This window comes from Arvicanthis niloticus, chromosome 4, assembly GCF_011762505.2.
Source record: "Arvicanthis niloticus isolate mArvNil1 chromosome 4, mArvNil1.pat.X, whole genome shotgun sequence".
NCBI classification, from domain to species: Eukaryota; Metazoa; Chordata; class Mammalia; order Rodentia; family Muridae; genus Arvicanthis; species Arvicanthis niloticus.
In genome coordinates, this window is record NC_047661.1 from 72513347 (window position 1) to 72538199 (window position 24853).

The 24853-nt window shown below is 42.2% G+C and overlaps 1 pseudogene; it reads right to left on the reverse strand.

Annotated features, from left to right (window-relative positions):
• Positions 1-16090: 16090 nt before the first annotated feature.
• On the reverse strand, positions 16091-17193 carry LOC117707597 (TD and POZ domain-containing protein 1-like; annotated as a pseudogene).
• Between the last annotated feature and the right edge of the window lie 7660 nt (positions 17194-24853).

Here is a 24853-nt window from a genome sequence, read left to right on the forward strand (position 1 = left end):
TAGTGGTAAATATAATTTAAGGTAGAAAGATGAGTGAGTGATTATGAGTTCATGCTCCTGTTACTTTGTATCTGTGTTAGTTCCTAGCTCCTACTGAGAGTTCACAACTGTCTAGAAATCCAGCTGTAGGAGTTGACAAGCCTTTGGCCCCTGGCACTCACACTAATATGTAACCATCTGAACATACCCTTAATTAAAAACAGGATAAAACTTAAAATAAATTCTTTTTTCTTCTCTCATTGGAACTATGCTTTTCAATTTTTTAAATTATTTCTCTTGATTTATTTTGAAATGTTTTATGATATTTTACAGATAATGATATGTTTAAATCATTCTGTATTTAAAATTTGAATTCAAGTGATTAAATTTATTCAGAAGAAAAAATACACTGTAATCTAATTTTTTTGTTTTTGGCTTTTTATAATGGGTTTTTCTGTATATACCCTACCAGTCTTAGATCTGCCTCAATACACAAGAGTAACAGCCAATACACAGATATATGTTTCTCTGTCTTTTGACTCCTAAAATTAAAAGTACTTGCCACCACACCTAAAGTAAATAGCAAACTTGAGTAAACATATCTAATTTTTCCCCTTTTATTGAAATCAAAGAGGACACCTAATTTATTTGTAAAGAAAACACATTTAAACAGTTTTCTTTCAGTAAAGAGCTATATAAATATAATTATCATCATGAATTTTTTTTTTTTTTATTTTTCTAGACAGGGTTTCTCTGTGTAGTCCTGGCTGTCCTGGAACTCACTTTGCAGACCAGGCTGGCCTAGAACTCAGGAATCCGCCTGCCTCTGCCTCCCAAGTGCTGGGATTAAAGGAGTGAGCCACCACCGCCCAGCATGAATGTATTATTTAAGCTAAATTCATGTAATGATTCAGAAAATTGGAAAGACTTTTACTTTAAGACACAGTTATACCACCTCTGGTAAAATACTCAAAAATGCTGCATCACACCACAAGGATACTTACTCAAATACATTCATAAATACTGTATTCATAATACTCAGAAGCTGAAAACAATCCAGATATCCCTCAACAAAAGGATGTAGAAAATGTGGTTCATTCACATAATGGAATACTATTCATTTATTAATAATGAGGATATCATGAGTTTTGCAGGCAAATCAATAGAACTAGAAAATATCATCCTGAGTGAGGTAACTCAGACCTGCTTGGTCATCAGCTCTGTGTTTCAGAAACTTGGCTTACCAAAAGATATATGGTTGATTATGAATAGGCTCTTAGAGAATAGACCATACAAAATGTTCCCCATGATGACTGTTCCTTGGACCCTGTCACAAACTGAATAATGGGCTGGGACTTTCCACAGGTACTCTCCAATAGCCCTCCTTTACTCCCCCTGGGTTGTGGTTTTTGATTTAAATTTCTCTCTGTCTCCAAAGCCCCAGGATCAGACCCCATTGCCCCTACATGGGCTACAGGTCTTGACCTCAACATATTGATTGAAATATACCTCTGGCTGATTACATCAAGTTTGGTGTCTTGTGAGTTAATGAGTGGCAGTGAATTCCTGAGGCTTGTGTGAGGTCCTCCCTTCGTGGGGGCCTTACATTTTTGGTTCCTTAACCGGGAAACTGAGACCACCCTAAGCTCTAAGAACCCACTTGGAGGTATGATTTCTGTGGGTTTTTGGCCAATTTGTTGTCTATATTGTCTCAGTGAAAGATTTCTGTTTTTGTGGTTTCTGTGATTTGGGCCCATTCTCTTGTCTGTACTGTCTCAGTAAGCTGGTTTTGTGAAAGTACTTTCAGTTCTTTGCAGCTGTTTGCAGCCATTTCAGTCTCAAGAGGAGACGACTGGAGTGATTGGCAGATGTTCTAGGGAAATCACCAGCTGTAGCCCTGGGAGATGTCCCAAGAAAGGGCAGGAATTCTCAGGGACACCTGAGAGATTCCCATTTGGGTGTCAGAGAGGACACAGTGGTCCTCTTGTTAGGGAGGATGTGGAATCCCTCCTGGCTGGCAAGGGGTGCCAGGGAAGATGTGGAATCCTTCTTGACTAGCACTCAAAATTGAGACAGGTTTTTGTTAGTCTCTCTCTATATATGTGTTTTTTCTGGGCTTTCTGTTACTTGTGACAACGGAACAGACTGTAACTAAAGTTTAACCCTAGATCATTGAACTGAAGTTAAAACTAGAGCACATAACTTATCAGTTGAGATCAAGAAAAGACCGTGACAGACCTTCTGTGCCTCAGAGTGACTGACATTTGATGTTGACTGGCTGCCAGAAGAGACTTTTGACTTGACTATTATTTTTAAAGTTAAAGCTATTATTTTTCAGGAAGGAACAGGGTCATATCCTGATCAACAGCCATACATAACTCTGTGGCAGGACCTGGTCCAAGATCCACCACCATGGGTAAAAAGAAAAAGCCAGGTTCCCGAGCCCTGGCCCTCTGCAGAATGAGGCACAGAACAAACTGAAAGATTAATTACCCTTTCTTTTCAGATAACCCTGCCAGTCTGACTGGACTGGAACAGTCTTTAATATTCTTTCACCAGCCTACCTGGGATAATTGCCAGCGACTTTTACAGGTTCTCTTTACCACAGAAGAATGAGAATAGATTCTGTTAGAAGCCCCCCTTAACCACCCAGACTGGGACACAGCTACAGGTAGGGAGCGGCTGACAGTTTACCCCACCAGGCTCTGGTGACAGGTAAGAAGTTACAGCATATAGAGGCATTACAAGATTATACCCTGCAGGATTTAGTTAAAGAGACTAAAAATATATCACAAAAGGGAGACCGAAGACTAGAATACTGGCCACAGTTATAGGAGATAGAGAGAGAGAAAGGGCAGGGCCTAGACAAACAGGGAATCTGGGCAACAAAAGACACTGGACTTGAGCCTGCCCAAAGAAGAAAGGAAGGACCCCTAAGGTCCTGGTGCTCAAAGAAGATGACTAGAGGGGATCCTGAGAGTGGAGGGGACACCTATGGACTTTCTGGTGGATACTGGAGCAGAATATTCAGTTCTGAAACAATCATTGAGAAAATTTAAAAAACAAAACAAAACAAAACAAAACAAAACAAAAGACCATAGCCATAGGGGCAACAGGGCAGAAACAATATTCTTAGACTACTTCACAAACTGTTGATCTGGGGAAAGGACAAGTGTGTCATTCCGGTTACTCCTGAGTGCCCTATGCCTTTGTTGGGGAGAGACAAAGTTAAAGTTTACTCAGACAAGACCAGGGGTGTCTTGAGAAAACCCCTACCTCTATGATACTGGCCTTAAAACCAGAAGATGAATAATGGCTTCATGAGCTTCAAGAACAAGAAGCCCTGACATTAGTAAATGGTTAATCAACACCTCCTTTATTGGAGTGTGGCAGCACCCAATGAGTCGTGAAGCCAGAGGAAACAAATTAGACCTCACATTCATAGACTGTCACAACAGGACATTCTGGTTACTTGCCAGTCATCATGGAACACCCCCCTGCTACCTGTAAAGATGGCAGGCACTATTGATACTGTGGCCTTGCTTGAATTGATTACATTTGACTATAGCCACCACACTTAAAGGCATACAAAGGCATACAAAAGACAAATGAGAGAGTTTCTAGACACTACTGGCTTTTGACCTAGTTGCCAGCGGATGGCCTACTTGTCTGAAAGCCATCGATACTGTGACCTTGCTTAAATTGACTCTGGAACAGCAGATAACTGTTGTGACATCCCACTCCCTTGAGACCATTATCTGACAGCCCCCTGACTGATAGATGTCTAATGCCCACATGAAAGGGGGATCTTTGCCTCCCCGGCCATCTTGGCACCTGAACTCTGCCATCTTGCTGGCTGAGACTGATGATTCCTCCCCTGCCCATTGACATTCTGGCAGAAGACCAACCTTGGCCAGGGAGTCCGAACTGGTATACTGATGGAAGCAGCTTTGTAGTGGTAGATAAAAACCAAGTAATTTGGGCCAGCAGCCTGCCAGAAAGAACACTGATAGCAGGTATGCTTTTGCCACTGCCCATATTCATGGGACAAATTACAGACAGAGGGGACTGCTGAAAAGTCATTGTCCTGGACATCAGAAAACCCAGGATACTGTTGTTGAAAAAAATCAGATGGCAGATTTGACTGCTTAAAAATGCTGCTCAAAGAGCTATGATCCTGACTGTTGAAAGTCCTAGAAAATATCTTGATGTCCATGGGAAAAATAGTACTTCCACAGAGAGAAAGATGAAGATATATGACAAATTTACATTATTTAGCTCACCTAGGAGCTAAACACCTGAAGAACTTGATAATTTTATGTGTTAAACTTATTTGAAAAAAACTGTGAGTCCTGTGCCCTGACTAATGCTGAGTATTCAAGATGTCCCCCAGGAAGAAGACTTCAAAGAGACAGACCTGGGGCCTACTGAAAAGTGGACCTCATGGAAGTCAAACCTGCAAAATATGGTAACAAATACTTGTTAGTCTTTATAGATACTTTTTCAGGCTGAGTAAAAGCCTTTCCTATAAAGACTGAGATTGCCAACATGGTGGCTAAGAAGATCTTAGAAGAGAACTTCCCCAGGTTTGAAATACCCAAGATAATTTGGTTTGACAATAGACCTGCCTTTGTTGCCCAGGTAAGTCAGAGACTAGCCACCTAGCTGGAGATTAATTAGAAATTACATTGTGCTTACAGACCCCAGAGCTCAGGACAGATTAAAAAAGATAAATAGAACTATTAAAGAGACCTTAACTAAATTAGCCTTGGAGACTGGCTGGGGATGACTGTATAGCCCTCCTTCCTTTTGCCTTGTTCCAGGTTTTGATTTAAGCTAACACTTTATAAGATTTTATGGGGGGGTGGGGGTGGGGGTGGTCTCAACTACTTACTGAGATAGATAAAATATATGATTCTGATGTTGTTCTTTCTAAATCCCTGTTTTTCCACATGAAAACACTTGAGGTGGTCCAACGTGAGGTCTGGGAGCAGTTAAAAGAAGCTTATGAGACTGGAGACCTGAGTATGCTTCATCAGTTCCAGGTTGGAGATGCTGTTCTCATCTGCCACCACTGGGTCAAGAACCTTGAGCCTCACTAGAAGAGACCATACCTGATGCTCCTGACCACCTCCACAGTGATGAAAGTTAAAGACATCTCTAAATAAATTAGTTACCTTTGTCAGAGAAAAAATAAGTGCTGTTCAGATTTTGATGTTAAGCCAAGTTTTATGATTAAAACTCTTACATCAGAAGAAATGGAGAAATGAAAGGGTTAAAATTTTTCAAAATCTCCTAGCAGACTGGGCAGAACCAAGAGTGCAGGTCAGCTTGGTCATGAGCTCTGTGTTTGAGGAACTTGGCTGATCATAACATAAATGATTTATTATGAATAGTCTCTTAGAGAATAGCCTATACAAAATGTTCCCCATGACTCTTCTTTGTACCCTGTCACAAACTGAATAATAGACTGGGACCTTCCACAGGTACTCTCCAATAACCCTCCTTCATTCCCCCTGGATTATAGTTTTCCCCCTGGGTTGTGGTTTTGGCCTTTAAATTGTCTCTGCCTCCAAAGCCCAGGGGTCAGACCCCACTGCCCCTGTGTGGGTCATGGGTCTTGACCTGAACATGTTGATCGAAATATACCTCTTGTTGATTGCATCAAGTTTGGTGTCTTGTGAATTATTGGATGGCCACAAATTCCTGAAGCTTGGGTGAGGTTCTCCCTTCGTGGGGGCCTTACAACCCAACATACTCTGGTGGAAGACCCACAGCTTCTCCCTACCTTCAACAGTGGTAAAATCCAAGTTGGGTCTGGCCAAAGTTAAGGCTGTATCAATATTAGCCTGCACTTGGGTGGGCAGTCCATTTGCTCCCAGAACCAATTTCTAAGCATCTCTCACAATTCTCTCTTTCTTCTGTTTTAAAGAGAACCTGTAGCAGTTGCTGACAGCCATCCCAGGTGGGTTGCTGAGTCATCATGATTGAATCTAAGAGACCTATAAGATCTGAGAGTCTTTCTCAAAATGGGGGTGGGGGAGAGGTTGTTACAACGTCCCATTATAAAGGTCATTACTGACCAATGGTATATAAGACATAAGCTGTCTCCTCTGTACATCTGGGGGTTCAGAAAACTGGAGGAGTAAGTGTATAGTAGAGTCATTCCTCTGGGCAGTACAGCCTCAATGTTAGGTGGACTCAAAATGAGAGTCTGGAGAGTCAAGGAAGTCGGGTTGGGGCATGGGCAGGGCCAGAAATATAAGGAAGAGGACTGAAATCCTCCTTGGGAGCAGAGGGAGAAAGAAAGGTAGGAGGGGGCAAGGGAAGAGAGTGGGGAGTGGTGCAGCCAGTGACAAAAAGGATATCAATCAAACAAAGCTTTTTGACCATTATTTCCATGTGGTGATATTTGACACTTGGTCGGGGTGGCCCTTGTTCTCATACACAACAATCTTCATCTTATAGATTGTAGGGAGATGAAAAGTTCCCTCTTCAGCCAATCCTAGATGACAAGTGGGCTATTTATTCCTACAAAAGTTTACTGAGAATAATAACCAGACCTGAATCTCCTACAACTTAGTGGAAATCCTTGAATGTCTGAGGACCACACACAGTGAGGTACTCTGTGCCTGCCCCATCTTAGGGATCTAAAAAGCTTGCACACAGGAACAAAGCCACAGACAAAATACAGAAAAGAACAGACACACTAGGACACAAACCATAAACATGCACAAGGACAGACACAGAATAATGGTCTCAGGATAGTAAACCCAAAAAGAAAAGTCTCTCTCAGATGGTCTTCCTTCCTGTGCAGTGTAGGCCCACAGACCCACAGCCAATTTAGTAATCAGATGAGAACGACCAAGTATTCCAGATTGGGTTCAGAGGTGTCCTCCATGGTCCCGAGTTGGGTGACAGAAAACTGTGGGAAAAACACTAACGACGGGAGTCTAGCAGTGGGGTCCCGGGCAAGCTTTCCACACCACTGGTGGAGGGTCCCACATTCACGCAGTAGTTGCAGGCGGGCCAAAGGCTGCATTGGCAAGGTTCAGGGTTCCAAAGGCTGGGAATCTGGCTGCAGGTGCAGGAAGGCCCAGGCAACAGGTGGAGTCCAGTTTTCTAAAGCTTTTATTGTTCATGGTATGGTAAATGGGTATAGATAGTGTGCACTCCTGGCCAAAAGCCAGGCTCCCCTGGCTTTTATAGGGAGGGAGAAAAGGGGAGGGAATAACTTCATTAGCTACGCCCCCGGCCATTAGATAACTCATTAATATTTTAATCTCTGGAGGTGGAGACCTGCTAATCATGCCCTGTACCTCTGTGTTACATGACAGATGGTGCAGGTTAAATGAAGTTACCTCGTCCAAGGCCCGACAGAAAACATGTCTGCTCTGTCCCTCTTGGCCTCTAGATTGAACCAGAATAAGAAAACACAGAAGTGACAATTGACAAAACAAGAAACAAACATAGTGATCAGAAAAGAAAAAAAAATTAAAAATTCACCTATTTGGGTCAGAGGTTTTCAGCAGAGCCCCTAAATATAAGGGTCCACAATTCACCGAAGAATGATACCCACACTCCAATGTTATACAACAGCCAAAAGTGGTTATTTTGCAGAGATTCAACATGACCAGGTCTGCCATACACTGGAAGGAAGATGTAAGAGTGTGCTTTACTGTTGACTACAGCGCTGCCCCACAATTGGGGGCCACTATGTTGCGGCTGCACTGCCCAGTTTGGAGACCACTGTGTCCCAGCCTGAGCTGCTGTTCCAGTCCACAGAACAGGGTCTAGCAAGAGAGAGAGTGGGGATGGAGGGGCAAGAGACACAAAGAATGCAGACAAGACAGGGTGTGTGTTCAAGTCTCAAGTCTCCTCTACTGAAAGGAAATCCGGGCTATTTATATGCTTAGCCATGTGCCTTGTAGGCATGGATACAATGTGCACCTTGCAGCTGAAGACACTAGACAGCAAAACAAGATATGTGGGATAAACAAGATGTTAATCAGAGTGTGCTCAGCTGTTGTAGGCTGTTGAAAACCAAGTCTCTTGTCAGGGTATATGGCTTGAGATGTTTGCAAAGATGATAGCCGATTTCTGCTAGGATTCGGCTCCCAACAAGTCCTTCCTTTTCAATTTTTTTCAAAAGGGAAGGCTGGGAAATTTTAAGGGAACCATGTCTGCCTTAGATATCCAGCTTAGTGTGTAAGTTAGGGGTTAATCCTCATTAGTCTTGATGACAGAGGTTTTAGAGTCCCCTACTTCCAGCCTGTAATAGCTGACCTGTATGGGTTTCATTTGAATAACGTCTATCTGTTGTTGTACAAAAGCCATCAGTTTGTTAAACGGCATGGACCCGAGACAGATTTCTACCAATACATTATGGCTGTGTAATCAATTTCAGTTCTTCCTTCCTGTTCCAATAAAACCATTACTTTTCCCTAGATAGACAGCCTAATATTAACCACCTCAGTCCACAAGTCCAAGGTATTGGGGCACCAACTCTTAATTACCTTCTTCAAGATGAATATGGGCATTGAGATATTAGAAGAGGGATGAGGGGAGGGGTAAATTGAGAAGCCTCTGATGTCTGTCTTAACTGCATCCAGCTGGAAGTCCAAGACTTCAGTGGACATGCAGGTGACAAGAAGATTCATTCACCAAGGCTGTGTATTCTGTAATATACAAATCTCAAAACAAATTTTAGTATCAAGATAATTATTTTGTTTGATTCTCTGGAATCTAGTCTTCTGGAGGCCTACCTCTGTCACGTCTGATTCATATAATTCTGGAAGATATAACTACTACCTTAATGACCTCTTTCTTCTACAGACAAATTACTGTCCAGAAAAGGACACACTTGCAGAATAGCCGACTGATTATATCTGCCTAGACAGAGTAATCAACCCTTAATAATTCTGCAGCACTAAGGTCTGTCAGATGATCCTGGGCCAGAAGGCGGAAGAACAGATGCTCCAACGTTTTGAAGTAGAGGGACTGTCCTGGTATTCAGAGGTCTCTATAAATTGGCTAAGTTTTTGAAGCTATGCTTTGTACTTCCCACAATTATAGTTAACTCAGTCATTCTGGATCTCTGACGGGGTTGAAAACTTATAGCCTCATAGCCAATCCTGGCTATTTACCTTGAGAGAAAAGATTTGAGTGGATGGTTGTCAACTGACATTCATCCTAAAGCCAGGTTCAGAACTAAATGTTTTAGTTAGGATAGATGACAGAGGTGCTGGTTAGTCAACAAAATGATGGGCTGGGTATTAGGACTATCTTGTACTTCACTGGCACAAATTGGCATAATTATGCTCTAATTGTATTTTGAGAGAAAAGTTTCATTTTAACAGGAAGGGTGATATTTAGGAGGAGCTAAGGTGGGAGGAATACTGAGAGGAAGAGAAGGAGTAAGAAGAGGAGGAGAAGAAGGAGAGGAGAAGCTAGGTGATGAAAGAGAGAAAGAGGAGGGACACAGGGAGGCAGATGTTCATGTATCTCCACCAGTCAAAGATAGTTGATATATCGAGGTTGGGTAGTGGGTTACACCTCTGATTGTGCAATACCAAATAAAGCCTACGAAGCCTATGATTAACATTTTTTAAAAAATGTATAAATGCAAAAAGGAAAAGGGGGCATGGGATAGCGGTTTTCTAAGGGGGGGGAATGGGGAAAGGGGATAGCATCTAAAGTGTAAATAAAATATCTAATAAAAAAGGAAAAAAATAAATTAAAAAAATGAAGAAAAACAAAAAAAAGATAATTATTTTGTTTGATTTTCTGAAATCTAGTCTTCTGGAGGCCTACCTTTGTCATGTTTGATTCATATAATTTTGGAAGTTATAATTACTACTTTAATGACCTCTTCTGAAAACACATAGAAAAACCTTTTCCCCCAAATCTGCCCATCCTTGAGCCAATAACCAGAAAAGCCTTTACACTGACCTTTTATCCAGAGGAAAAATATAACTACACAACTCAGAATCACCCTTTTTGAAAGTTAAATCAGTCTAATACAACTGATTAACACTTTCTTTCTGTTCAGCTCTTTGCCTAGAACAGTCTTCTATTTACCCATTTATCTGTTTGGCTCTCTTGACTCAGAGCAGCCTGCAATTTACTCCTCGCATCTTTAAAGCCTTTTTCATCTGTTCCTGCTCACTTATTTCTTGCCCCATTTTTGTTACTATAACCTACTGGTCTCGCTGCAATCACGTTTGTTTCACTTCTTTTTTTGAGACAGAGTTTCTCTGTGTAGCCCTGGCTGTCCTGGAACTCACTGTGTAGACCAGGCTGGCTTCCAACTCAGAAATCCACCTGCCTCTGCCTCCCAAGTGCTGGGATCAAAGGCATGTGCCACCACTGTGTAGCCCTGGCTGTCCTGGAACTCACTCCGTAGACCAGGCTAGCCTCCAACTCAGAAATCCACCTGCCTCTGCCTCCCAAGTGCTGGGATCAAAGGCATGTGCCACCATTGTCCGGCTTGTTTCACTTCTGAATTCCTGGCAGACCCTTCTTCCAATAATGTTCCTCACTGGGTCTCTCATTCTCCTTGTCTCGAGTTGATCGCCACTGCCATGCCAGCTCCATCAGTCAACAGGTTCTCCAGCCCAGGAGTGAGGATGGCTGCTTCCAATTCCTGGGGTGTCCTTCACTGTATCCCAACATTGAGGCACCACTATGTTGAAAACCATACTACCCCCAAGCTTTGGGGCTAAGTGCTCTGGTCTGCAGGGATCAGACAACAGTGTCTAGCAAGAGAGAGAGTAGGGATGGAGGGGCAAGAGATGCAAAGAATGGAGACAAGATAGGGTGTGTGTTCAAGTCTCAAGTCTCCTTTATTGAATGGAAATCAGGGGTATTTTTAAGCTTTGCCATGTGCCTTGTAGGCATGGATACCACATATGCTGTGGCCTTGCAGGTGTGGATATCACATGTGTTACAGTTGCAAATACCTTGTTTGCCTCGAAGCTGGGGGCATTAAACAGCAAAAGAAGATATGTGGGATAACCAAGATGTTTATCAGAGTGTGCTCAGCTTTTGTAGGCTGTTGAAAAACAAGTCTCTTGTCAGGGTATATGGCTTAAGATATTTGCAAAGATGATAGCTGATTTCTGCTAGGAATTGGCTCCCAACACTTTACAGTGTTAATTTAAAGCCTGTTAGGGTAGGAGTGGCTGTCATTTATGTTTCCTTCTCTTGAATGCTTGGCTCTATCTCCAAAGCTATGGGTGCCTTTGGAATTGTTCAAGGTTCTGAGAAGTTTTGGGATCTAGGCTTAGGCTGGACTTAAGACACTTGGTGGGCAGCTCCTGCCAGCTCCTGATTGGCAGCCCATGAGGGGTGGTTTTTTTCTAGAATTAACTTGGTTACGACTTTTATAGTTTTGGGCAACTCAAAGATATGTATTTTAGCAGCCTGAAATGCTTGGGGAAAAATTGAAGAGTCAATTTTTTTGGAGGAAAGGTTTATGTGTCATTTACTAAAATTATACATGGCCCCCCAAAAGGCTTTACTGATTTTTTTTTTATTGTTTTGTTTATTTGTATAAATTTAACACTCCTTTTCTTTGAGTTTTGTGGGACTGGGTGCAGATCCAGGACCCAAGGTCTGCTGGCTTTACTGATTTAGACAAAGTTTGATTTCAAGCTGTAAATAGAATAATATCAAATTCAGGAGTCAAAAAATGTTGATTGAACCTTTGGCTTTGCAAAATGTTAATTCAGAATGAAAATATGGTATTAGGTCTTTATAAAGGAAAGATCAGCACCAATAGACAAATGGATCAGAGATAAAGCTGATGTTCAAACACATATTTAGGGTACTAATTTGATAGAAATCATTTCTAAATGTATTAAGAAAAATCAAAATGGCAGATGTTTTAATTGTGGTAAGGTCATTTGGACATGAACTGTAAAGCAGGCATTTCTAGAAACAATGTTGTTGTTGTTTTTGTTTTGTTTTGTTTTCCAATAAATGACCCAAAGAAAAATCTTCAGCCTTCTGGAATATGCAGAAGATTTGGCAAATGCTGGCATTGGACTGCTGAATTCAGGTTGACAAGGAATAGGGACCACAACCCTTTGCCAACAGATAATGCCCTATGGGGCCTCCTACAAATTTGATTAAGACATTCCTCCATTTGGATGTGTAACTATTTGTCTTACTTAGAGTGACTATTTCTGGAGTAAATCACAATGATCCAAACCAACTTGGGGAGGAAAAGTTTTATTTGGTTTATAATTCCAGATTGTACCCTACTGTTTCTCAGGCACTGCAGCATTGCACCTCCAAAGTGAGGGTGGACAGGGTCAAGTAAAAAGAGCCAGCCAGGGGGTCTAGGTCCATGTTGGGACCTGAGACACAGTGAAGAGGAGGGAAAGAGGGGTTAAGGATAGTCCTGAAGTGGCGGGTCACTGAGAGACTGGAATATGTCTGTGAGAAGGGGGCCTCCCTACAATTCTCATGGCGTAGTCTTGTCAGCCTCTGGTCCAGCAGGGAATCTCCCCCTGAGTAGGAGACATGATACCTATTGAGAAAACTATCAGATTACTTTAGATTTTCCAATGTGGTGAAGAGCACATTTCAAAAGTGTGTTGTGTCAGTCTCTGTATTTTCTCTCTCTGTTACTACATCTCACCTTTAATTTCTGATTAGATTAATCTGTATATTGTCTCTGCATTATTGTTTGGTTGGGATACGATTTATTGACCTTGTTGATTTTCTCACAGAACTAACTCTTATTTCATTAATTTTTTGTATAGGAATTTTAAATTTCTCACTTCCAGAAATTCTTCAGTGTTTGTTTTCTTTACAGATTCTATTTCCGTTTTCAGGCCTTAAACAATTTTGTTCATTTTCTTCCACTGTTTATTTTGTTTTCCTGGATACTTTAATGGATCTACTTCTTTCTTCACATTGTTTGTATGTGGGTTAATACATTTGCTTAAAGGATTTCTTCATTCTCTCATTAATGACCTCCATCACTTAAGGTCTTTCATTGTGCTTCAGCCATGTTGCAATGTTCAGGGACTGCTGTGTAAGGATAGCGGGGCTCTAGTATAGACATAATGCCCTGGCTGTGTTGTTCATGCTAGACCTAAGATTCTGGTATTGCAATGCCTAAAGCTTTATATCCTAATGTCTACAATAGTCTGTGTTGGGTGGCAGTTCTGTTCCTTGTCTTCCATTTCCTCTCTGGATTTCTGAAGACTGTGATTGCTTTATGTTGTCTTAGTCTGAGTTTTATGGATGTGAAGAAAAATCATGACCAAAGCAACTCTTATACAGACAAACATTTAGCTGGAGCTGGCTTGCCATTTTGGAGGTTTGGTCTATAATCATCATGGTAAGAATTATGTCATCATGCAGGCAGGCTTGGTGCTGGAAGAGCCAACAGCTCTATATTTTGAACAAAATGCAACTCTAACCTAGAGCAACATGCCCAAGCTGCCCACTGCTGCTGATTGCAGGCTCTGGAACATGACCTCTTGGTTCTATTACATCTTTCACTACCTATATTAGCTGGCTTAAAATTGTTTTGTAAAATGACCTTGAAATCATAGTTCTGAATGCCTCTTTCTCCTGAATGCTGAGGTTAAAGGAATGTAATACTAATACTGGATCAAAACCTCTCTTTACATTTTTACAAGAGCTTTATATATTTGGATTGTAGTTCATTCCAAATTTTGTCAAGTTGGCAATTGAGAACAGTCATCACTGCTGTCGGGCAGGAACTTTTCTTTGCATCTAATAGATCTGGCCACTGGGGGTTCAAGGTTTCTGAGTATAGTGAGGTGACAAACAGGAATGGGGATAGGTTAGAAGTATGATGGGGTTCACAGGAGGGAGGAGATTGCACCAGAATCTGCTTATTTTGGAAATCAAGGAGACAATGACAGCAGGTCACGCAAAAGGTTTGCAATAAAATTGAGGATTAGACTGATAGTTGTGGTTCTAAAGAAGCTGAAGGATTGGGGAAGATCTACAGGTGTAGGAAGAGCTAAGGTGGAAGGAGTAAAGCGAGGCAAAGGGGGAGGAAGGAGAGAAAGAGAAGAAGGAAGAGGAGGCACTAGGAGAGACAGAGAACAAGAAAGGGAGACATGGAGGCTGATGTTTACTTGTCTGTAGCAGTCAAAGGTAGTTGGTATACCTAGGTTGGGTTTTGGGTTACACCTCTGATTGTATGGACACCTTGTTATTGATCATTACCAAATATATAAAGCCTTTGGATAATTTAAGCATTAGAGTCTCATCTTCTTACTGGGCCAGCATGGATGGTGGGAAGGTCTGGGCAATGCCCAGTCTTGTAGAGACAATCTGGAAGTTTGGCAGATCCATCTCCCATGCTGGCATCTTGAGGGAGGCAGGGCTGGTGATTCTGGCTGGCTATTTCTACCTGTGGCACACACGTGGCCTCTGGCCATGTGGTTGAGCTAGGCAGAGCCTCCCCAGCCTAGACAGTCGGCTTGTCCAGCAGTCCCTTTTAAATAATTATTACAACATACAGACAATTTCTATTCTCCCCTGTCAGGATTTGTCCGTGAGGTATTATTACTGGGTACATTCTGGAGTTGGGGCCTCAAATTCATCAAGGAGTTAGGAGGAGGGAGCTTAAAAATGAATTGTGTGTGGGACTCACTGCAGATGTAGGGAGGCAGAAAGGAATGGCTGCTGGGGATGGAGGCTGGATACTGGGCTGAGTTGGGGTAAGGAATGTTGGGGGAGAAGTGTCTGTGATTCATTAGCATTGGTGCATTACAGGAAACAAATCAGAGCAGATTTCCTGCTATAGAGCTAGAAATGAGAATGGGGAAATAGTAAGTGGGGGAGCAAAGAGAGAGGTGTGTATATGCCTTTAGACTTCTGATACCATAGAAAGAGTAGCACTTGTGGTAGGTGTTAGGGAAGGTGCAGTCCTGGCTTGAAGGCTGTGACAGAGCAAAGAGTGGGGGGAGGGAGGTTAAAAGGGAAAGATCTGTGGGATCCACAGGATATGGGAAGAATATAAGCTATTCACAGCATGATTCCTAACAGTAGCAACATTGCAGTTATGAAGTAGCCACAAAGTAATTTAATGATTCATTGGCCGCAACATGGAGAAATGTATTAAGGGGGCACAATATTAGGAAGTTAGAGAACCACTGGTCTAGGAAGTATGAATCTATAATGAATCAATACCCACTAATATAAAAACACAGAAAAGATTTTTGGATGCCTTGACCCACAAACACTTCTCTCCCAGAAGGAGTAGAATTCCCCCACCCCCAACTTTGGCCTACTCCTCTCAGTTGTCATAAGAGCATGATGGTAGAGTTCTCATTTGCCAACCTTAAATTCATAGAAAAAAACCCAAGTATATCTAATACTGGAAGGACAGTGAGGGGGCTGCACAAACATCCACAGCTGAGCTTGGCTGATTGGATTACACGTGACTACACTGAACATAAACATCTCTGGAAAGCACAGACTGATTTCAAAAGTTTTATTTAAATTATATTTTATTAGGATCAGGTTTTGTCTACAAAGTGGTTTTTGGCCATAGGGACCAGGAGACAACCTCAGATCCTCTGAATCACCACTTACAGGTGGTTGAAAACCCCCCTGTGTGTGCTTGTTACTTAGAGTTCTTTGAGAGAGCAGTATTTGTTTTGCAGCTGAGTTCCCACAAACTGATATGGGAAAGTCTTCATTTAAAAAGAAAGTCTTCATTGTTTTTTCTTCTCTGATGAGTAAACACTCATGTTGGAGTTCTCCTTTCCTCTGGCCCCTGTCATCTCTTCTTCTCAGTCCAATGCAGACATGTTTCTCCAGAGAAACCCAGTTGGGCTTTGCTTAGGGCCAGCACCTAAATTAAATCCCAGTTTCCAAGACATCAGACAAAAACCAAACAAGTACATCAAGAGGGTGGATGTCCAGTAGAATGTCCCAGACAGCAGTGCTGCCCTTCTCCCACCAGCCAGTCTAACATATTACAGCTGTTTCAAATATGGAGCCACCATCCTGCCTTTCGCCAGACTCACTGTAAATGCTCTTGAAATACCATTCTCTAACCAGAAGTCAATGGTAACCTCACTGGTTGTTGCTGTTGGAAGAGAGATGTAGGTCATAGCTGGGTAGCTCCTGAGAGGACTTTAGGCTCCAAGAAAGGACACTGTGTAGAAGTCAGAAAGTGGAATGCCTCAGCCACCAAGTGGGGATGTGACTCCACCATTGACTTCCACCCTGAGGTCTCAGAGACCTCAGAAGCATGAAATGAAATGAAATGAAATCCAGGGCCTGAGCCTTCAGTTGCTCTGTGCTGTGGAGGTCAGCCAGGATGAGAGTGTTTGCAGCATTCTCCACAGACAGATTCCTGTAGAGGGCATCCTCACACAGGACCTTCAAGCCCTCCAGGCCATACTTGTCAGCAGCTGCCAGCACACCAGTGGCCATGGAGTGGCTGTGGAGTTGCGGCACCTTCCCTGCATAAATGAAGCCCATCATCTCCCTGAAGACTTGGGGATCTAGGTCTTGGATCTCAACATGATTCCTTAGGCTTTCCTTCATTTCATGTTCAAACATGGCTCTGAAAACTGGAGATCGAGCTGCTAGGATGGCCTTGTGAGCCCTGAATTCATGTCCAGCCACCAACAGGCAACAGTCTGTGAAGAGAGATTTCTCCCACAGCTCCCCTAGGTCATCTGTCAACCTGTTCCTCAAATCCTTGATTGCAAGTGTCATGTTCTGTTTTGGTATACTAAAGAAAGCTCCTACTATGTTCACCTTGCAGCAGAGGGTGAGCTGGTCTTGAGGGAGAAGCCAATGCAGATTGGAGAGAATCTGATCTCGAAGAATGAACTTTTTGAATCCCCTGTGTTGGTATTGCAGAAAGCTTACAACTTTGGGGCTCTTCATACATTGATATTTCTTTCCTTGGGAATTTATGATCCAGAACTTGAACTTTGCCCAAACTGGTCTCTTTGGACAGCTGACCAACACCAGGAAAACTGACAGGTAATCTTTGCTTTCATCATCAACCCTGTTTGGATATACTCTCAAACAGAATGCCACTTTGCCACTAGCCTCTACTGAGAACACTGGGCTACTGATGTTTCTCTGAATTCCCCCCATGCAAAATGAAAAGTTGCTAATGGTCCATTTGTAACCGAATTTCTTAACATTGGTCTGTGTGGAGCCCCAGCTCTTGGCTTCCGAGTCCCTTGACATTTCTGCTGGAGGTAGTTTGGGTTTTAAAGTTGATCTGAAAAGAACTATATGTTATTTACCCTTCATCCTCTTGGATACAATTATAGATACACTTTAAATTTTAGTTTCAATTAGTCCTAAATTCACATTCTCTCTCTCCATCTCTCTCTCTCTCTGTCTCTGACATTCTTCCTGTCTTTCTCTGACTCCTTATCCTGTTGTCTTTTCCTCTCTCTCTCTTTCTGTCTCTCACATTCTCTCTATATGTCTCTATCTCTATTTTATAGAGATAAATAATGTTCACTTAACATTCACTCTTTCTCCCTATCACTCTGTGTTCTGCTTCCTCTCTGTCTCTCTCTGTCTCTGTCTCTGTCTCTGTCTCTCTCTCTCTCTCTCTCTCTCTCTCTCTCTCTGTCTCTGTATTTGTGTGTGGTCTCTGTGTGTTTATTGAATCTTAGGTTAATCATAACTAGTTTTGGCTATTCTATACAACCTTGGAAGAGTTTGGAAATTTTTATACACTCTCATTTTAAGTGTGCTGTATTAGTCAGGGTCCCGTAGATAAAGTACAGAATGAGTTCTCTTTATAAATAGAAAGAGGATCTATAAGAATAACACACAGGCTGAGGTCCAGCTAATATAATAAGGCTAAAACCAGTACTTACTTAGTCCAAGAGGTTTGAAGTGTCAGGAGTTCTTCAGTATATACTGAAATTCTGAAGATTGGGGCCTAATGTCATTGAAGAAATCGGTTGCTAGGAAGATTAGAGGGAGCAGTCATAGACACCAAACTTCCTTCATCTATGTGCTTATATAGGCCTCCAGCAGAAGGTGTGGCCCAGTTAAGGCTGTGTCTTCTAGTCTCCAGATCTGGATTAAAGGTGTGTGTTTCCTGCCTCAAGAGTCAGATTAAAGGTGTGTGTTTTTCTCTATTTGATCGGGATCTGTCAACTTCAATTTAAGCAAAAAAAATTTTAAAAGATGAGCCTTCCAGTTCTTTATGTTACTTAAGTCCACAGGTAATACAGACAAGAAGAATAGCCATTACCAGGGTACTTTGCACACTGGGGTCAATGTTTCATAAATACAGGGATCAGGTCAATCTCTGTACAGCTATTGCTTACCCTTGTGCTGGTCTTACACTGATTCCTGCCATAAACATGATCAGGGAATGTGTGTTTCCCTTAACTGGTCAGAAATCTGAGTGTTCACAGGATGGAGGACAGGTTGAAGAGCTCCTATATGGTGGACAAGGAAGCAGATCCCAGAGCCTCTGAAAGTGGCTTTCTTTTTTCTTGTGTGTTATTACATTTAGACCCACAGACCTTGTTTTCACTCCTCCCCATTTGGTTGGTGGTCTAGTACTTCCCCTCAGAAAATCCTCCTTAGAAATCCTTTTTAAGAGCCACTTAATGGTGTGACTTAGGAATATCCTAAATGCTTCTCAGTTCATCACTTTAATTGGCAGGATTCAGCTTCTCAATACCTCTTACACTGCATTCTCTACTGGTGAGTTCTGTGCTTTTCAGACTTAGACTGCATGCTTGGGGTACAGAGCTAAACAAAGAATTCTCAACTGAGGAAATTCCAATGGCCGAGAAGCACCTTAAGAAATGCTCAACATCCTTAGTCATCAGGGAAATGCAAATCAAAACAACCCTGAGATACCACCTCACACCAGTCAAAATGGCTAAGATCAAACACTCAGGTGATAGTAGATGCTGGAGAGAATGTGGAGAAAGAGAAACACTCCTCCATTGTTGGTGGGATTGCAAGCTGGTACAACCACTCTGGAAATCAGTCTGGGGGTTCCTCAGAAAACTGGACATAGCATTACCTGAGGACCCAGCTATACCACTCCTGGTCATATACCCAGAAGAGGCTCCAACATGTAACAAGGACACATGCTCCCCTATGTTCATAGCAGCCTTATTTATAATAGCCAAAACCTGGAAAGTACCCAGATGCCCTTCAACAGAGGAATAGATACAAAAAAATGTGCTACGTTTACACAATGGAGTATTACTCAGCTATTAAAAATAATGAATTCGAGAAATTCTTAGGTAAATGGATGGAACTAGAAAATATCATCCTGAGTGAGGTAACCCAATCACAAAAGAACACGCATGGTATTTACTCACTGATAAGCAGATATTAGCCCCAAAACTTGAAATAGCCAATATTCAACTCACAGACCACATGAAGCTCATGAAGAAGGAAGACCAAGTGTGGATGCTGTGGTCCTATTTAGAAGGAGTAACAAAATACTCAAGGGAGCAAATATGGAGACAAAGTGTGGGACAGAAACTGAAGGAGTGGCTGTCTGGAGACCATCCCAGCTGGGTATTTATCCCATGTGTAGTCATCAAAAGTAGACACTGATGTGGATGTTAGGAAGTGCCTGCTGACATGAGCCTGATATGGCTGTCTCCTTAGAGGTCTGCCAGAGTCTGACATATCCAGAGACAGATGCTCACAGCTAACCACTGATATGATCAAAGGGTTCCCAATGGAGAAGTTTGAGAGAAGACTGAAGGTGCTGAAATGGTTGGTGGCCCCATGAGGAGAACAACAATACCAACCAACCAGAGCTCCCCAGGGTCTAAACCACCAGCCTGGGAGAACATAGGGAGGGACCTATGACTCCATCTATATATGTAGGGGAGGATGGCCTTGTTGGGCATAGGTGGGAGAGGACATCCTTGGTCCCATGAAGGCTGAATATGGAGTGTGGGGGAGAATTTGAGGGTGGGGAGATGGGAGTGGTGGGTAGGTAGAGGCACATCTTCATAGAAGCAGGAGGAGGGGGAATGGGATAGGAGGTTCCTGGATGGTGGGGGAAATGGGTTAAGGGGGATAAAATATGAATTGTAAATATAATAGTTAATAAAAAAAGAAAATGTATGATAATCTTGCTATAGATGTGACATTTTTATGTGTGCTGAAGCAAAGAGGAATTAAAGTGTTAAGTGTTAAAAAAGAACTTGATGAAGAGTCGCTGATGTTAATACTAGAAATAAGTCTGCAGGAGGGATCAAAAATCAGAGCCAATTGATTGATTTATCCTGAGGGATCAGCACATTGGAGTCAGACAAACAGGGGAGCTGGGAGTGGCTGAGCTGATTGAATCACTGCAGTTATTTCTGTGTCCTTTAAATTGTTTGTCTAAGACTTGAAGAACTGGAGACATGAGAGATGTAGGCAGAGTTTTCACCTCACTTTACATAAGGGCAGTATTAATAGACCCTAATGTTTGATATCTCTTTAATATATGCTGCAGCCCGTAGAAAACAGCAAAATCTCTCCCTTGTCAGGAAAGGCAGAAAAAGTATGGCAGTTCCAAGTTTGAAGAGGACAGAACTCACCAGTGGAGGATGCAGATTATGAGGCATTGATAAGCTGAATCCTGCCAATTAAAAAGATTGAATTGAGAACCATTTAGGATATTCCTTAAGTGGCTAGGAAAAAGGAAGTCTAAGGAGAATTTCCTGAGGGGAAGTACTAGACCATAAACCAAATTGGGAGGGGTCACCACAAGGTCTGTGGGTGTGATCTGAGTAACACACTAGAAAGAAGAAAGCTGTCTTCAGGGGGTTGGGGTTCTGCTTCCTGCCCACCATATAGGAGCTCTTCCACATGCCTTCCATTTTGTGAACACTCAGACTTCTGACAAGTTAAGGAAAATACCACTTCTCTGATCATGTTTATGTCAGGTATCCATGTAAGACCAGCAGGTGTGTAAATAATAGCTATTCAGAGATTGACATGATCCTTTCATTTATTGAAGATTGACCCCAGTAAGCAAAGTACACTGGTGATGGCTATTCTTCCTGTCTTGACTACCTGTGGACTTAAGTAATGTACAAGAATGGAGAGCATGCCTTTTAAAATTATTTTGCTTAAGTTGAAGTAGATAGATCCAGTGCAAATACAGACTCTTTGAGTAGAAAAACATATACCTTTAATCAGAGTCTTGAGGCAGGAAAACACACACCTTTAATCCAGATCTTGAGACTAGAAGACACACCCTTAACTTGGCCACAACTTCTGCCTTGGTCTATATAAGAATATAGAAGAAGGAAGCTTTGTGTGTTTGCCTATTTGCTCTCATCTTAGTAGCAAGTCCACTTCTCCTTGGCATTAGAACCTACTTCTTCAGAATTCCTGTATATACTGAAGAATCCTTGGTTCATCAAACCTCATGGTCTACTTGCTGGATTTAGCCATTATTATATTAGCTGTATCTCATCCTACAGGTTTTTCTCATACACCCACCTTCTCTTTATGTAGAGAAATTGATTGTGTACATTTTCTACAGGACCCTGACTAATACAACACACCTGTCCCAGCCCGAGCTGCTGCTCCAGTCCTCAGGTCAGGGTCTAGCAAGAGAAAGAGTGGGGATGAAGGGGAAGAGACTCCAAGAATGGAGACAAGACAGAGCATCTGATCAAGTCTCCATTATTGAAGGGAAATCTGGGTATTTATATGCTTTTACCACATGCACCTTGCAGGTGTGGATACTGTGTGCAACTTACAGGTGTGGATAGCATGGATAGCATGTGCACAGTGGGCCTTGCAGGCATGGATAACATTTGCACCTTGTAGCTGGGGCACTAAATAGCAAAACAAGATATGTGGGAAAAACAAGATATTTATCAGCATGTGCTCAGCTGTTGTAGGCTGTTGAAAAACAAGTTTCTTCTCGAGGTATGTGGCTTCAGATGGCTGCAAAGATGATAGCAACTTTCTGCTAGAAGTTGGCTCCCAACACACACCTGAAATGAGAATGTACAAATTTTTCCAAACTCTTCTAATGTTGGGAAGAAGGGAGGGAGGGAGGGAGGGAGAGAGGAGAGAGAGAGAGAAGAGAGAGAGAGAGAGAGAGAGAGAGAGAGAGAGAGAGAGAGAGAGAGAGAGAGAGATTTACAGTGACTATGGGTCTGTATTGTTTCCTGTAAAACAAATATTGAAGCCTAGAGCAAAAATTGCATAGAAAAAAGCACCATAGAATGGCCTGTTTAGGAGAAAGTGAAACTAAAATCTAAGGAGTATGTATAACTGTATCCTACAGGGTGAAGAGTAAGTAACTTCTACTTCTTCTCAGATCAAATTTAACCTCAAAAATAACTCCAGCAGAAATGTCAGGGGATCTGAAAGACACAACCTGGGGCTATGCCCATATCACTGTTCAGAAATTCTGCTACGAGTGGACCATTATTAACTTTTCATTTTGCATGGAGGGAATTTAGAAGAGGATTACAAGTACAGTGTTCTCAATAGAGTACAAAGACAAAGTAGCATGGTGTTTGAGAGTACTTCCAAACAGGGTTGACAAAGAAAGAAAAGATTACCTGTCAGTTTACCTGGTGTTGCTCAGCTGTCCCGAGATCCCAGTTTGGGCAAAGTTCCAGTTGTGGATAATAAATGCCCAAGGAGAGAAATATCAGAGTATGAAGAGACCCACTGTGGTAAGCTTTCTGAAAAACCAACACTGGGGAGTTTAAAAAGTTAATCCTTTGAGATTTTCTCCTCTCTCATCGATATTGCCTTCTCCCTGAAGATCAGCTCACCCTCTGCTGCAAGGTGAACACAGTAGAAGCCTTCTTCAGCATTCCTGGATAGAACATGACACCTGCAATCCAGGATCCAAGGCATGTGGTGACACATGACCTAGGGGACCTGTGGGAGAATTCCCTGTTCACAAACTGCTGCCTATTGGTAGGTGGCCATGAATTTAGGGCTCACAAGGCCATCCTAGCAGCTTGCTCTCCAGTTTTCAGAGCCATGTTTGAACATGAAATGAAAGAGAGCACTAATGAACCACATTGAGATCTATGACCTGGATCCCTAAGTCTTCAAGGAGACGATGGGCTTCATCTACCCAGGAAGGCACCACACTTCCACAGCCACTTTCTGGCCTTTGGTGTGCTGGCCAGCTTCTGACAGGTATGGCTTAGAGGGCTTGAAGGTCATGTGTGAGGATGCACTCTGCAGGAACCTCTCTGTGGAGAATGCTGCACACACTCTCATCCTGGCTGACCTCCACTGCACAGAGCAGCTGAAGACTCAGGCCCTGGAGTTCACTGCACTTCATGCTTCTCACATCTCTGAGACTTTGGGGTAGAAATCAATGGTGGAGTCTTATTCTTACCTCATGGCTGAAGCATTCCACTTCATGATTTCTGCAGTGTTCTTTCTTGCAGCCTTCACACAAATGCCTAAAGTGACAGGGCTTGTTACCTATGACCTACACCTGTCTTCCAACAGCAACAACTAGTGTTGTTGCCAATGAATTCTGGTTAGAGTGCAATACTGCTGGCACATTTACAGTGAATTTGGAAAAGGCAGCATAGTGGCTCAGGATTAACAACACCTGTAATATGTTCAAGTGGTTGGTGGGCGAAAGCAACACTGGAGTCTGGGACTCTCTTCCTGACATCTACCCTGTTGATGTTCTTGTTTGATTTTTGTCTGGTGTCTAGGAAAGCAGGATTCAATATATGTGCTGGCCCTAAGCACAGCCCAACAGAGTTTCTTCAGAGAAACATGTCTGTATTGGACTGAGTAGAAGAGATGACCTGGGCCCAGAGGATAAGAGAAACAAAACCTGAATGTTTACTTATCACAGAAGAAAAAGACAATGAAGACTTTCTGTTTAAGGACTTAGAACTCAGCTGCAAAAGCAATTACTGCTCTCTCAGAGAACTCTTGTTCAGTTTCCAGCACACACAGGAAAGTTTTCAACCACCTGTAACTGGTGATCCAGAGGATCTGAGACCCTCCTCTGGTCTCCTGGGCCACAAACAGCTCTGTAGACAAAACCTTAACCTAACAAAATATAATAGAAATAAACTTTTGAAATCAGTCTGTGGTTTCCAGAGATGTTTATTTTCAGAATAGTCATGTGTAGTCCAATCAGCCAAGCTAAGCTGTGGGTGTTTCTACAGACCCCTCTCTGTCCTATCAGTATTATAAACACCCTGTCTTTCTTCTCGGAATTTATTTTTGGCAAATGAGAACTCCATCATCATGCTCTATGACAACTGAGAAGAGTATACCAAAGTGGAGGGATTCTACTCCTCATGGGAGAGATATGTTTGTGGTTGAAGGCATGCAAAAATATTTTATGTGTTTGAAAACATTTCTAGGAATTGATTCATGGTAGATTCATAACTCCCCAAACCAGTAGATCTCAAACTTCCTAATGCTGTGCCCCCTTAATACAGTTCTTCATGTTATTATCAACCAAAAACATTAAAGTACTTTGTGGCAACTCAATAACTACAATATTGCTACTGTTATGAACCATACTGTAGAGAGCTGATATACAGGTTCTCTGATATTCAACCCATATTAATGTGTCATTAGGGTGTCAAAGAGAATAGGAAACCACAGGTTGAGAAGCATAGATCTAGGCAAGGCCTGCCAGCACACCAGGAAAACTGTATAACACCAAGCCCAATGCATCACAAAGAAAATTTTTCCACGTTCTTTCTTCCCCCAAATCAGATCATCATCTCACCCTCCAACCCCAGCAGGCATTCATGAACAACACAGGAAAAGAACAGGAGATAAAAACATTTATGGAAACAAATAACTTCATTACTTTCTCCTCCATCCCACCATCAATCACCTAGGCTCATCTATAGAGTTATATGTTAACACCAGCTGTATC